The sequence below is a fragment of the Trachemys scripta genome, chromosome 14, assembly GCF_013100865.1.
Source record: "Trachemys scripta elegans isolate TJP31775 chromosome 14, CAS_Tse_1.0, whole genome shotgun sequence".
Taxonomy (NCBI): domain Eukaryota; kingdom Metazoa; phylum Chordata; order Testudines; family Emydidae; genus Trachemys; species Trachemys scripta.
The window spans coordinates 1,026,356-1,041,119 of NC_048311.1; positions in this window are offsets into that span (position 1 = coordinate 1,026,356).

The window sequence follows — 14,764 nt, forward strand, 5'->3', positions numbered from 1 at the left end:
TGACCTCTCCCTCTTGCAGTCTCTCACCCTGATTCTTTGACCTTGCTCTCCCGTGGCCCACGTTTCCTTTTCCTGCTGTCTATTAATTTCATTGGGTGACCCCTGGTTTTTGTATTGAGGGAAAGGATAAATAACACTTCTTTATTCACCTTTTCTACACCAGTCATGATTTTACACATCTCCATCCTTTTCCCGTTTTGTTGTCTCTTTTCTAAGCTAAACAGCCCTAATCTTTTTAGTCTCTCCTCATATGGAAGCTGTTCCATACCCTTGATCATCTCTGTTGCCCTTCTCTTAACTTTTTCCAGTTGTAACATATCCTTTTTTTGAGATGGGTTGACCAGAACTGGACACAGTATTCAAGGTGTGGGTGTATCATGGATTTATAAAATGGCATTATGATATTTTCTGTCTAATTCTCTCTCTTCTAATAGGTCCTAACACTCTGTTAGCCTTTTTGACCACTGTTGATCATTGAGCTGAAGTTTTCAGAGAACTATCCATTGTGATTCCAAAATCTTTCTTGAGTGGTAAGAACAAATTTAGACCCATCATTATATATGTGTAGTTGGGATTACCTTTTCCAATGTGCCTTACTTTGCTTTTATCAATGTTGAATTTCATCTTCCGTGTTCTTGCCCAGTCACCCCATTTTGTGAGATACCTTTGTATCTCTTCAGTCATCTTTGGACTTATTTATCTTTGGTAATTTTGTATAGTCTGTAAATTTTGCCACCTCACTGTTTACCCCTTTTCCCAGATCATTTATGAATGTGTTGAACAGCATAGCTCCCAGTACAGATCCTTGGGGGACCCCGCTATTTACCTCTCTCCATTCTGAAAATTGACCATTTATTCCTACCCTTTGTTTCCTGTCTTTTAGCCGATTACTGATCCATGAGAGGACCTTCCCTGTTATCCTATTTCATATATATAAGAAAGAGAGAGAAAATTAGATGTCCAAATCCCATGGAGCTGGGCACCTAACTCCCTTAGCCAGCACTGAAATTCCAAGCCTTAAGTGTAAAAACTTGCTCTCATTAAAATCAGTGGCAAAACTTGCCTTTAGTGGGTGAAGAATGTGTTAGGGCAACACAATTTTTTAGGTCTATAACCACCTGGGAAAGGTGTAATTTGAAAGGTATGAAATCCAGTTAATTACACTGCATTGCCAGTTAACTTTGTTTTTGAAAGTATATTACAGAATTTGTTTTACTTAATTTGGGTAATTCCCATGGAAAAGACAGAACAGGGAAATCAAATGTTCATCATGGAATTCATCCTCCTGGGATTTGGGAATCTCCAGGAACTGCACTTTCTTCTCTTCATGCTGTTTCTAGTGATCTACATTATGACCATGGTTGGGAACGTCCTTACTGTTGCATTAGTTGTGGCTGATCAGCACCTTCACACCCCTATGTACTTCTTCCTGGGGAACCTGTCCTGGTTGGAGACCTGCTACACTTCAACTATCCTGCCCAGGATGCTGGCCAGTTTCCTGACTGGGAACAGAACCATTTCATACAATGGCTGCCTTGTGCAATTTTTCTTCTTTGGTTACTTAGTATCTACAGAATGTTGTCTCTTATCTGTGATGTCTTATGATCATTATTTGATGATATGTAAACCATTGTATTAAGCAGCCCTTATGAATGGCAGGTTTTGCTTCTAACTAGCAGCTGGCTCTTGGATCATCAGACTGCTAGCTACTTTCTTATTACTCTTTTGATCATGTAGTTCACTTTCTGCAGCCTCATCAAAATTGACTGTTTCTTTTGTGACTATACCTCAGTGATAGACCTCTCCTGCAGTGACACTTTCATTGTGTAACTTGTAGCTTCACTCCTGGCCTTTATATTCACCCTACCTCCATTTCTACTGACTGTGACATCCTACGTTTTTATTATCTCCAACATCGTGAGAATCCCTTCCACTACCGGCAGGAAAAAAGCATTTTCTGCCTGCTCCTCACCTCATCATGGTGACAGTCGTCTACAGGACTCTAACTATTGCTTATATGTTACCAAGAATCAACACCTTTAGAGACCTAAACAAAGATCTGTTTTCTACATGGTCATGACTCCACTGATCAATCCCTCATATACAGTCTGAGAAACAGAGGTAAAAGAAGCCCTGAGAAAAGCTACAGTAGGCTTATGACTTTGAAAAGAATTTGAATAACCCTACACTATTTGGTTAGGTGGAAACAAAATGGAGCTATCACGAATTAGAGAAGTAGAATCTGGGTGATCCCTTTCTCTGGTCCTCTGGCTAATCCCAGAAGAAAAGGAGAGCTAGGGATGCTGTACTGAATTATTTGTTCAATATATTTCATATTTCTTTTTCTCTCTGTTAACTGTCCCAACACAAGACCATGATTTTCAAAATTATTCCAAACACGATTTATGAATAATCTATTCTTAGGCATGGAAGGATTAGTTTTTTATCGGTAAATGTCAATAAACATTGATTTCACCATATACACACACACACCGATGAGAGAAAATATTTCCATTGATAATATTCAAAATTTACAGATAGGCAAAGTAAGAAAAATGCTGTTGAGAAATTATTAGAGCATGATTTAAGGATATTTACTTTTTTATTTTGATGTGATGTTGATAATTTGGGATTTAACAGTTATTAAGCTTTAACTTTTTGAATCTCAACATCTATTGTCATTAAATAATCATTGTCTGACACCCGCCCCCACCATTGTCTGACCCACCCCCATAATTTCCTACCACTGTGAAAATTTAAATAAATAAAAACAGGAAAAATGCTTGGATCACATAATGTTGGGGAACTATTAAAATTTAAATTGATACACATATTTTTAAAAAGGTTCAAAATAAGCAACAATATCTATCAAAATTCTCAAAAAATAAAAATTAAATTTCCCAAGCCTACCCATCTTTCATGTTATATATGTGGTCTTAAAAGACATGATTATGTAGCTCTCTAGTAGATAATCCTTATTACTATAACTAGCTTCTAATGACTGACAGCTAATGGAGATTAGAGAGACAAGGTAGGTGAGGTCATATATTTTATTGGACCAACTTCCATTGGTGAGAGACAAGCTTTTGAGCTTACACAGAGCTTTGTGGGACCAATATGGCTACAACAACACTGGATACAGATAATGAAGTTTCCCTTTCAGAAGAACTAATAGAGTTTGCTTTGGTGGGGTGGGGGATTTGGTCCCAAAAGACAGGAGATTCAGTGCCTTCTGATAACTATGCAATCTGTATGTATGTACTCATTACATAGAATGAGTAGATGAAGTAGACAATAGAGTCATTCCTAACTGGACAGATGATAATGAGGAAGAAGGGTGAGAAGGAAGAAGGAGATAAGGAGGAAGAAGATAAAGTAAGAAGAAGAAACATCTTCTAGTAGCTCCTGAATCAAAGAGTTTGTGAATTTTGTGGCAATTTTATTTTTGTTTCAGGCATTTAGATACTGTGATGATACTTGGAGTACAAATGTGAGACTGCATTGATAGATTATATGAACAGGCTCACATATGTTGTAAAGAAAAATGGCTTTGTCAGCTATATTGATTTTTTTTCTCTAGTTTCTTCTTCTTCTTTCTCTTTCTTTCAGCATGCTCCAATTTTGCTGCAATAATAGAGTCTTCCAGTAAGGTTGTTCTTCAGTAATATAACATAAATGATTTTTTGTTCATTTAAGCTATATATATTTGAACAGGATTGTGCTGACATTCACTAAATGTTTTACAATAAAAAAGAAAAGAAAATATTATTGGTATAAAGGGACACAGTTTAATCTGTGGCAATGTTTAATCCAAAGCAATGGACCAAGATCCTCAACTGGTATAAATTAATGTAACTCCTTTGAATCCGTCACATACAACAATTTACATGAGCTGAGGGTCTGACCAACAAATTATAATTTCCCTACTAATTTGCAAATATTAGCAGAGATTTTTAAAAGCCACCTGAGGGATTTAAAAAAAATAGTAACTCCAAAAATCTCAGCAATCTCATCCCATTTTCAGGTCCTTATTCAGGTTTATTCCTTGTTGAGTTACTCAGATTCACATTGAAGTCTATGGGGCAATATTGAGGGCCTCATTCAGATTTTGCTCAGTCCTTACTCAGGCAAAGCTCTTGGTTGCGATTTTCAGCCTAAAACCAAGATTTTCATAAGTGAATGGTGATTTTGAGTGCCTCATTTTTGGAGTGTCCAATCTGAGATGTGATCAAGGTGCCTGATTTTCAGAAAGTTCCAACCCTCTGGAAATTGGGACCCTTGAAGGTGTTTCAAGTTGGTCATGAAAAACTGACCACCCAAATCCACTAGTCAATTGGGAGGCTAAGTGAAAGTCCATGGGAGTCAAGCATCTATATGCCTTTAAAAATCAGGCCCCTAGTCCCTTAGATATTCAGTGGCACTTAGCTCCTAAGTCACTTGAGCACAGCTCAAAATTCCACCCCACATAATTAAATAGGGACCAAGGTTTGGCCCAAATGCAGTATGTCTCCAGAAAACTTTCATTGAGTTCGCACAACTCCCACTGAGGGAAAATGACACTCTTCACATCACACCACAACTGCGGGATTGAAGCCATGCTACTTTCAATAAATGTCACCTTCACAAGAGTGAAGGGTATGTCTACACTTCAAAAAAACAAAACAAAACAAAACACCACAGCAGCTAGTTTCAGGGCCTGGGTCTATAGAGGTAACATTTTCAAAATTACTTAAGTGACTTAGAAATTTAAGTACCCCATGACTTAGGCACTTAGAGCCAGATTTTTAAAGGCCTTTATATGCTCAACTCCCATCCATTTCAAAGGTACCTAAATTACCATCAACTGGTGTACATGTGCACAAAGGAGAAAAACACATGAGACTGAAAGGATTGTCCCTTGCATAATAATGAGCTCCGGGGGGGGGGGGGGGGGGGGGGGGGGGGGGGGGAGCTAGTTGGATGAAGGCTTTTTAGGTCTGTGGACATGTAGAATGATAAAAAATGACTTGACCTATGATGTATCTCTGTAAAACTGAGATGTCCCTGAAGTAGAGCTGGTGAAACAATGGTATGGCCATAGAAAGGGAAAGGAGGAAACCATGGGGAGAATAGAAGTCCTGGCGTCCTGGCCCTGAATAGGGTGAAGAACGAGACTGATAGAGGCAAAGTAGGAGGAGCCCAGGCAAACAGTAGCAAGGTTTGGGGCTGTGCAGACCGTGGCTGCTGGTTGTGGGGTCCCTGAGCTGGAACCCAGACTAGTGGACAGGCCTGGGTTCCTCTACCAGCCACTGGGGAAGTGGTACAGTCAGGGCAGTGGATTTGGAGACTGCCAGGGATGGTTTGTCCTCTGGGACTTTGATACCCTGAAAGGGAGAAACACACCTAGTGATCTAGCCGAACAGCCAAGTCATGAAAAGAGAGCACACTGAGTCCCAGAGAATGAGAGAAGAGAGGGGTTGTCAAACCTGGAAAGAACTAATCCCCGGAACAACCAGGAGGAGGTGCCCTAGCAGTGAGTGGACCTGTGACATATCCATATAGGAGTATTGTGGGGCAAACAGCCTAACTAGTTTAAAGACAGTACTTGATTGATATATGATCAGGTTTTTATGAAAAGATTGCCTGTGGTAGCAGGGACTGAACTTGATAAGGTCCCTTCCAGTCCCCTGTTCCTGTGAAAATCCCATCCTGAATCATTATATAATGAATATTTTGACAGTTTCCCAAATGTCTTAGTCAATGTATGAGATCAGTGCAGTTACACCAGTGTAAATCAGAAATAATGCTGTGGTGAGTCAGGCTGTACATCTCACCTGTCAGATCTTCATCTGCTGTAAAAATCACTTCACTGAAGTCAATGGGGATATTACATTTGTGTGAAAGTGAGATTGGAATCAAACCATTCATATGCTTGCGTCATACTATTAACCACATCTGGTTGAAAAAAAATGGAATTTACACATCATGGGAAATGATGAGATTTTGACATTTCATTTCACCTCAAATTGGAACAAAAATGCAAAAATCTAGGAATTTTTCACAAAGCACAATATTCTGAAAATATTTCTCTTCAACCTCATCAACCCATTTTATTTTGATAAGGGCAGAAAATTTTGTTTTAATTAGGGCAAATCGTTTAATTTTTATGAGGTTGAATAATTTTGTTTCACGTTATCATTTTGAATATTATATTACATTACTGCAGAAATGTTTTGATAATTTCTCATTGAATATTTAAATGAAATTGATATGTTCCCATATAAAATGTTTTGATTTTGTTAAAACAGCATTTTGCCGAAGAAAACTGTTCTTTGGGGGGGGGAGGGGATTCTGAATTTAAGCTCCCAGGCTCACCTTGAAGCTGTTGTGCAGGTTTCCTTTAAGGAAGAAGACTAAGAGGTGAGCTATGGAGTGATTTCATGATATGGTGGGGGTTTTTTTTGTTTGTTTTTTTTCTTATTACTGAAGAGGACATTTTCATAACCTTTGTCTGTAGTTAGGCACCAAACTCCTGCTCACTATCAGTGTAAATGCTGGCTAAAGATTATACTTCCCTTTCTACTGGCTACTCCACGTGTAGGATAACAACCTACTATTGCTATCAGCTAATCGTGCCACTTCTTAATTCAGTAATTGATATGTGTGTAAATACCCTTGTGTTAGTGCACCATTACTCTCGCCACTGAATGGAATAAATACATCTCTTATTATCTTGGTCATAATATATCTTTGCTATATCAGATTCAAGCAAAGTTTCTCACCATATGCTTTCAGCAGTCTTATTCACCAAATTCTCTAGGTCAGGACCACATCGCCCAGAATCTAATGAAGGCTTCCTTTGATGCTTCAGGTGAAGAGAATGTGGTGGGCAGGGAGAGAGAGAGGGGTGCCTATGGATATTTGTCCCTCCTTTTTATAGTGTCAGCCCCCCTCTTGAAAAATATGTCCTGCTGAGATTCAGGAGACAAAGAGTCTATGTAGAAGGATGTTCCCTGCTGGTTTTTTCCACCTGTTTGAACTTCCTTTGTCTCCCCTTCCTGCTTGATGGCCTGGTCTACACTATGGGTTTAGGTCGACTTTAGCAGCATTAAATTGAATTAAGCCTGGACATGTCCACACGACGAAGCCCTTTCTTTCGACTTAAAGGGTCCTTTAAACCGGTTTCTTTACACCACCTCTGACGAGGGGATTAGCGATAAAACTGGCCTTTGTGGGTCGGAATTGGGGTAGTGTGGACGGAATTCGACGTTATTGGCCTCCGGGAGCTATCCCACAGTGCTTCATTGTGACCGCTCTGGACAGCACTCTCAACTCAGATGCACTGACCAGGTAGACAGGAAAAGACCCGCGAATGTTTGAATTTCATTTCCTGTTTGTTCAGCGTGGAGAGCACAGGTGACCACACAGAGCTCATCAGCACAGATAACCGTGATGGAGTCCCAGGATCGCAAAAGAGCTCCAGCATGGACCAAACGGGAGGTACGGGATCTGCTCGCCATATGGGGAGATGAATCAGTGCTAACTGAACTCCGTAGCAGTAAAAGAAATGGCAAAGTATTAGAAAAGGTCTCCAAGGCCATGAAGGACTGAGGCCATAAAAGGGACACACAGCAGTGCCGCGTGAAAATTAAGGAGCTACGGCAAGCTTACCACAAAGCCAGAGAAGCAAACGGAAGGTCCGGGGCAGAGCCGCAAACTTGCCGCTTCTACGCGGAGCTGCATGCGATCCTAGGGGGTGCAGCCACCACTACCCCAACCATGTGCTATGACTCACTGGAGAAACACACAGGGAAGACGGTTCGGGGAACAAGGAAGATGAGGATGGAGGTACTGTAGGTAGCTCACAGCAGCAAGGAAGCGGAGAAACCGGTTTCCCCAACAGCCAGGATATGTTTGTGACCCTGGACCTGGAACCAGTAACCCCCGATCTCACCCAAGACCCTCAGGGCACACAGGAGACCTCTGGTGAGTGTACCTTTGTAAATATTTGTAAACATTACACATGGTTTAAAAGCAAGCGTGTTTAATGATTAATTTGCCCTGGCAATCGCGGCCAGTACATCTACTGGAAAAGTCTGTTAACGTGTATGGGGATGGAGCGGAAATCCTCCAGGGACATCTCCAGAAAGCTCTCCTTTATGTACTCCCAAAGCCTTTGCAAAAGGTTTCTGGGGAGGGCTAGCTTATCCCGTCCGCCATGGTAGGACACTTTACCACGCCAGGCCAGTAGCACGTAGTCTGGAATCATTGCATAACAAAGCATGGCAGCGTATGGTCCCGGTGTTTGCTGGCATGCAGACAATATCCATTCCTTATCTCTCTTTGTTATCCTCAGGAGAGTGATATCATTCACAGTCACCTGGTTGAAATGGGGTGATTTTATTAAGGGGACATTCAGAGGCACCCGTTCCTGCTCTTCTGAACAGAAATGTTCCCCGCTGTTAACCACGCGGTGGAGGGGAGGGGTGAAGTGATCATCCCAGAGAATTGTGTGTGTGTGTGTGTGGGGGGGGGGTTTACTTGGGTTTGTGCCGCATGTTAACCGGGAAACCGCAGCCCCTCCTTTTACATTGAAACCCCATTTTAAATGGACAACCCAATTCATCCTTGATATGGGAAATGCGCTGCTGTTTGAAACCTTTCCCGCATGTTAAGAAGGTTAAAAAAGCCAAAACACTGTGGCCTACCATGGCTGCCTGCAAGCCGAAATATGCGACCTTGTAACGGAAGAGTGTACCCATTGTTCTCTAAAATGTGTCTCTTTTAACCACCTCTCCCTTCTCCTCCACCAGCTGCAAATGTTTCTCCTTCGCAGAGGCCAGTGAACATTAGAAAGAGAAAACGGAGGACGCGGGACGATATGTTCACGGAGCTGCAGATGTCCTCCCATGCTGATAGAGCACAGCAGAATGCATGGAGGCAGTCAATGTCGGACATGAGAAAAGCACAATATGAACGAGAGGAGAGGTGGCGGGCTGAATGGCGGGATGAAAAGAGCCAGTGGCGGGCTGAAGACGATAGGTGGCGTCAGCTTGCAGACAGACTGCAAGAGTCAATGCTCCGTCTGCTGGAGCATCAAACTGATATGCTCGAGCGTATGGTTGAGCTGCAGGAAAGGCAGCAGGAGCAGAGACCGCCGCTACAGCCCCTGTTTAACCAACAGCCCTCCTCCCCAAGTTCCATAGCCTCCTCACCCAGACGCCCAAGAACACGGTGGGGGGGGCCTCCGTCCACCCAGTCACTCCACCCCAGATGATCGCCCAAGCATCAGAAGGCTGGCCTTCAATAAGACTTAAAGTTTTAAAATGCAGTGTGTCCTTTTTCATCCCTCCTCCCCCACCCATCCCAGGCTACCTTGGCAATTATCCCCCTACTTCTGTGAGGAACAAATAAAGAATGCATGAATGTGAAAAAAACAATGATTTTATTGCCTCTGCAAGCGGTGCTCGAATTGGGGAGGGGAGGGTGGGGTGGGGTGGTTGGTTTACAGGGAAGTAGAGTGAACCAGGTCGGGGGGGTGGGTTTGGAGGGTTCATCAAGGAGAAACAAACAGAAGTTTCACACAGTAGCCTGGCCAGTCACAAAACTCGTTTTCAAAGCTTCTCTGATGCGCACCGCGCCCTGCTGTGCTCCTCTAACCGCCCTGGTGTCTGGCTGCGCGTAATCAGTGGCCAGGCGAGTTGCTTCCACCTCCCACCCTGCCATAAAGGTCTCCCCCTTACTCTCACAGATATTGTGGAGCGCACAGCAAGCGGCAATAACAATGGGGATATTCTTTTCGCTGAGGTCTGAGCGAGTCAGTAAGCTGCCCCAGCGCGATTTTAAACGTCCAAATGCATATTCCACCATCATTCGGCACTTGCTCAGCCTGTAGTTGAACAGGTCCTGACTCCTGTCCAGGCTGGACAGAGCAGAGTTCCTGAAGACGCGAGCATCATGTACCTTTCCCGGCCATCCCACGTTGATATTGGTGAAAGGTCCCTTGTGATCCACCAGGGCTTGCAGCAGCATTGAAAAGTACCCCTTGCGGTTTACGTAGTTGGTGGCTTGGTGCTCCGGTGACAAGATAGGGATATGGGTTCCGTCTATGGCCCCGCCACAGTTTGGGAATCCCATTTCAGCAAAACCATCCACTATTGCCTGCACGTTGCCCAGAGTCACTACCCTTGATATCACCAGGTCTTTCATTGCCTTGGCAAATTGGATCACAGCAGCCCCCACCGTAGATTTGCCCACTCCAAATTGATTCCCGACTGACCGGTAGCTGTCTGGCGTTGCAAGCTTCCACAGGGCTATCGCCACTCGCTTCTCAACTGTGAGGGCTGCTCTCATCTTGGCGTTTCAGGGCAGGGGAAAGCAAGTCACAAAGTTCCATGAAAGTGCCCTTACGCATGCGAAAGTTTCGCAGCCACTGGGAATCGTCCCATACCTGTAGCACGATGCGGTCCCACCAGTCTGTGCTTGTTTCCCGGGCCCAGAATCAGCGTTCCACGGCATGAACCTGCCCCAGTGACACCATGATTTCCACATTGCTGGGGCCTGTGCCTTGTGAGAGGTCTATGTCCATGTCAATTTCCTCATCACTCTCTTCGCCGCGCTGCAATCACCTCCTCGGCTGGTCCGGGTTTCGCCTTGGCATTTCCTGGCTCTGCATATACTCCAGGACAATGCGCGTGGTCTTCATAGTGCTCATAATTGCCGCGGTGATCTGAGCGGGCTCCATGATCCCAGTGCTAGCTATGGCGCCTGGTCAGAAAAAAGGCGCGAAACTAGTATCTGATGAACCAGGAGAAGGAGGGAGTGACGACATGGCGTACAGATACAGGAACAGGGAATTAAAATCAAGAAAGGTGGCTGTGCATCAGGGAGAAACACAAACAACTGTCACACAGAATGGTCCCCCCAAAGATTAAACTGAAAACCCTGGGCTTAGCAGGCTGTTGATTTCACAGAGGAAGGGGAAGCAAATGAATACAGAACAAATCTATTTTTTACATCTTAAGCTGGCAGCCGACGGTGCAGCATGAGTGATAGCCTCTGCAGTACGATGACGACGGTTACCAATCATAATATACCATCGTCTGCCAAAAGGCAAGGGGCTGCTGCTGTGTAGCAATGCAGCCCCACGTCTGCCAGCCCCACGTCCGCCAGCACCGCCCTCGGCCTCTTCTGGGTGCTTAGCAGACAATACTGGGCAATTGGCAGAAAATAGTATACTACGACTGGTAGCCATCATCATCGAAACAGTAGCATGTCTGCCCAGGTGGCCATGATTGACAGCCACTCCAGTACGACGATGACGGATACCAGTCATAATATACCATCTCCTGGCAAGGGGCTGGTGCAATGCAGCCCTACGGCTGCCGGCCCCACGGCTATTACTCATGCTACACCGTCTACCGCCAAAAGGCAGTTAGCAGCTGCTGCTGTGTAGCAATGCAGTCCCACGTCTGCCGGCACCCAGAGGACATATGGTGACGGTGAGCTCAGCTGAGCTGAGCGGGCTCCATGCTTGCCGTGGTATGTTGTCTGCACAGGTAACCCAGGTAAAAAGGTGCGAATCTATTGTCTGCCGTTGCTGTGATGGGGGGGAGGGGCCTGACGACATGTACCCAGAACCACCCGCGACACTGTTTTGCATCATCCGGGCATTGGGATCTCAACCCAGAATTCCAAGGGGCGGCGGAGACTGCGGTAACTGTGGGATAGCTGTGGGATAGCTACCCATAGTGCAATGCTCCGGAAGTCGACGCTAGCCTCGTACTGTGGACGCGGTCCGCCGACTAGAGCACTTAGAGCATTTTATGTGGGGGGACACACAATCGGCTGTATACAGCTCAGGGATGCAGATTGTTTTTAAGTCTATGTCACACTGGTTAAAATCTGCCATCTCGGGTCCTAGTGACCAGTTCTGGGTGCTAACTGAGGATCCTTTTATGAACCCCTTGGTCACATTAGTGAATAGTCGCACACACGAATAGTTCCATGAAGTCAATGAATCTATGAGTGACTAATTGTTTACCAGTACGAATGAAGGATTCACAATGTTGCCTTTACTTAGCCCTCCAACCTCTGAGAATTTAAAGGGCCAATTCTTCCTTCCTCACTCACATGGAGTAGTACATATCAGAGGGGTAGCCGTGTTAGTCTGGATCTGTAAAAGCAGCAAAGAATCCTGTGGCACCTTATAGACTAACAGACGTCTGTTAGTCTATAAGGTGCCACAGGACTCTTTGCTGCTTTTATGGAGTAGTACATATCTACACCAGCAACACCATGACAGGACCTAACCAGATCAGCTACAACATCACCGGCTCATTCACCTGCACGTCCACCAATGTTATATATGCCATCATATGCCAGCAATGCCCCTCTGCTATGTACAGTGGCCAAACTGGACAGTCACTACGCAAGAGGATAAATGGACACAAGTCAGATATCAGGAATGGCAATATACAAAAACCCGTAGGAGAACACTTCAACCTCCCTGGCCACACAATAGCAGATGTAAAGGTAGCCATCTTACAGCAAAAAATCTTCAGGACCAGACTCCAAAGAGAAACTCCTGAGCTCCAGTTCATTTGCAAATTTGACACCATCAGATCAGGATTAAACAAAGACTGTGAATGGCTATCCAACTACAGAAGCAGTTTCTCCTCCCTTGGTGTTCACACCTCAACTGCTAGCAGAGCACCTCACCCTCCCTGATTGAACTAACCTCGTTATCTCCACACTGATTTATACCTGTCTCTGGAGATTTCCATTACTTGCATCTGAAGAAGTGAGGTTCTTACCCACGAAAGCTTATGCTCCCAATACTTCTGTTAGTCTCAAAGGTGCCACAGGACCCTCTGTTGCTTTTTACGGATTCAGACTAACACGGCTACCCCTCTGATACTTAATGTGTAGCAGATCTCCAGGAAGGAGAGGTTCCTGAGGAAGAAGTACATGGGGGTGTGAAGGGCAGGGTCAGCCAATGTGAGGAGAATGATGAGGAGATTTCCAGTCACAGTGATCAAGTAGATCAATAAAAACACGAAGAATAGCAAGTGTTGCAGTCTGGGAAGGGTGGAAAATGCCAGGAGAATGAATTTGGTCTGTACTGTGTGGTTTCCTCCTGCCATTCCTTTCTCATACTCCATCCTGCAGAAAAAAGGAGGAAACAACCCCAATAAGGCAAAAAGTTCAAAAATACTGATCTGAATTCTGGTTCAAATTTTAAACATTCCAAAGTTTGAATCCTTGGTTTTGATTCAGGTTCTTCCTGACTCCCCTTTACTACTAACTAGGTAAGGAACTGTGCATTCTTTTAATTGGCCCAGATACTCAACTAGTGTGAATGAGGCCAGACTGCCAGCTGGCTGATGTACAGCAACTGGTCGTCTCTCTCATTCACTCGAAAGGAGCTACAGCCGATTTACATCAGCAGCAGATCTGGCCCCATTGACTCCAATGGAGCTATGGCTGACTTACACCAGCTGGGGATCTGACCCATTGATTCCAGTGGAGAGATGGCTGGTTTTGCACCAGGTGAGGACTTGGCCTATTGATTCTAATTTACACCGACTGAGGAGATGACCCTCTGTTCCTTTTATGTCTTGTAAAGGTCCTGGGACAATTTATGCTCTGAGGATATTATAGTTATTAATATTGTAGAATAATGAAATCAACACCAATAGCAATAACAATAATTAATAATAATAAATGTTAACCTCTCATGGTAAAAGTATGTATGTGAAGACATTTAGTAATGTGAAACCAGAGGGGTAATTCTTTCCAGAATCCTACACATGGTGACATGGTATTTGGAACACCAAATAGAAGGAGAAAGAGAGAGAGAGAATCTTCCAAATATTCAAGGAGATGTATAAAAAATGCAGGTAAAAAAAAGTGTGGATTCCATTGCGGGTTCACTTATTTATTTATATTATCTCCAAATAAATAAGAAATAAAATGAGCCATTTTCACTTCATTCAAAATTCTTCACCTACCCTGTTTTTCTATGGGAAAATGTTAATTTCAAATTTCCAGTTTTTTCACCCCTTTTCCAATATATTTTTTCACCTTTTTTTCCAGTTAGGAATCTGAGGGAAATTGAAAATAGAGAAAGTGATAGGGAAAAATATTTTCACTTCCATTTTAAAACTTGATTCACAACTTTCCTGTAGAGAGAAGCAAACAAAAGTAAAGTATTTTCCCTCACCTTTTCTTTCATTATTCTGTGTTTTTCCCAATTTTTTTTCTAGTGGGAAAAAGTAAGTGAATGGAGAAAAGGTTTTTGGTTTCTTTGTCACTTTTCATAAGTGCTTAAATTGCCCTCCTTTTTCCAGTGGTATAAAAGGTGTTGAAAAGGTAAAAATATGAATGATAGTGCAAATTTTCTCAATATTTCAAAAACAAATATTTGAAATAATAATAACTTAATATGCAGTTACCACTAAGAATATATATCAACAACTTAAGCATAAAAAAACACCACAGGTATATTATAATTATCCACCCTCCCCCGCGAAAAAGAATTGCAAACCTAGGAAATTGAGATCACACTTAAAAAGATATGTTAAGGCATGGAAATTAAATTAGAGGACCCAAACAACTTTAACTCTCCAGTGTAGATGTCATACACTAATCAGTTTCTTATTCATATCCTTATTCCTGAAAACACTTAGATAACCAGAGCAAGTACAATTATTTGAGATATCTGGGTGCCTATCTGCACCTTTAGGTGCCTAAATACCTTTAAAAATCTGGCCCTGGTTTCCAA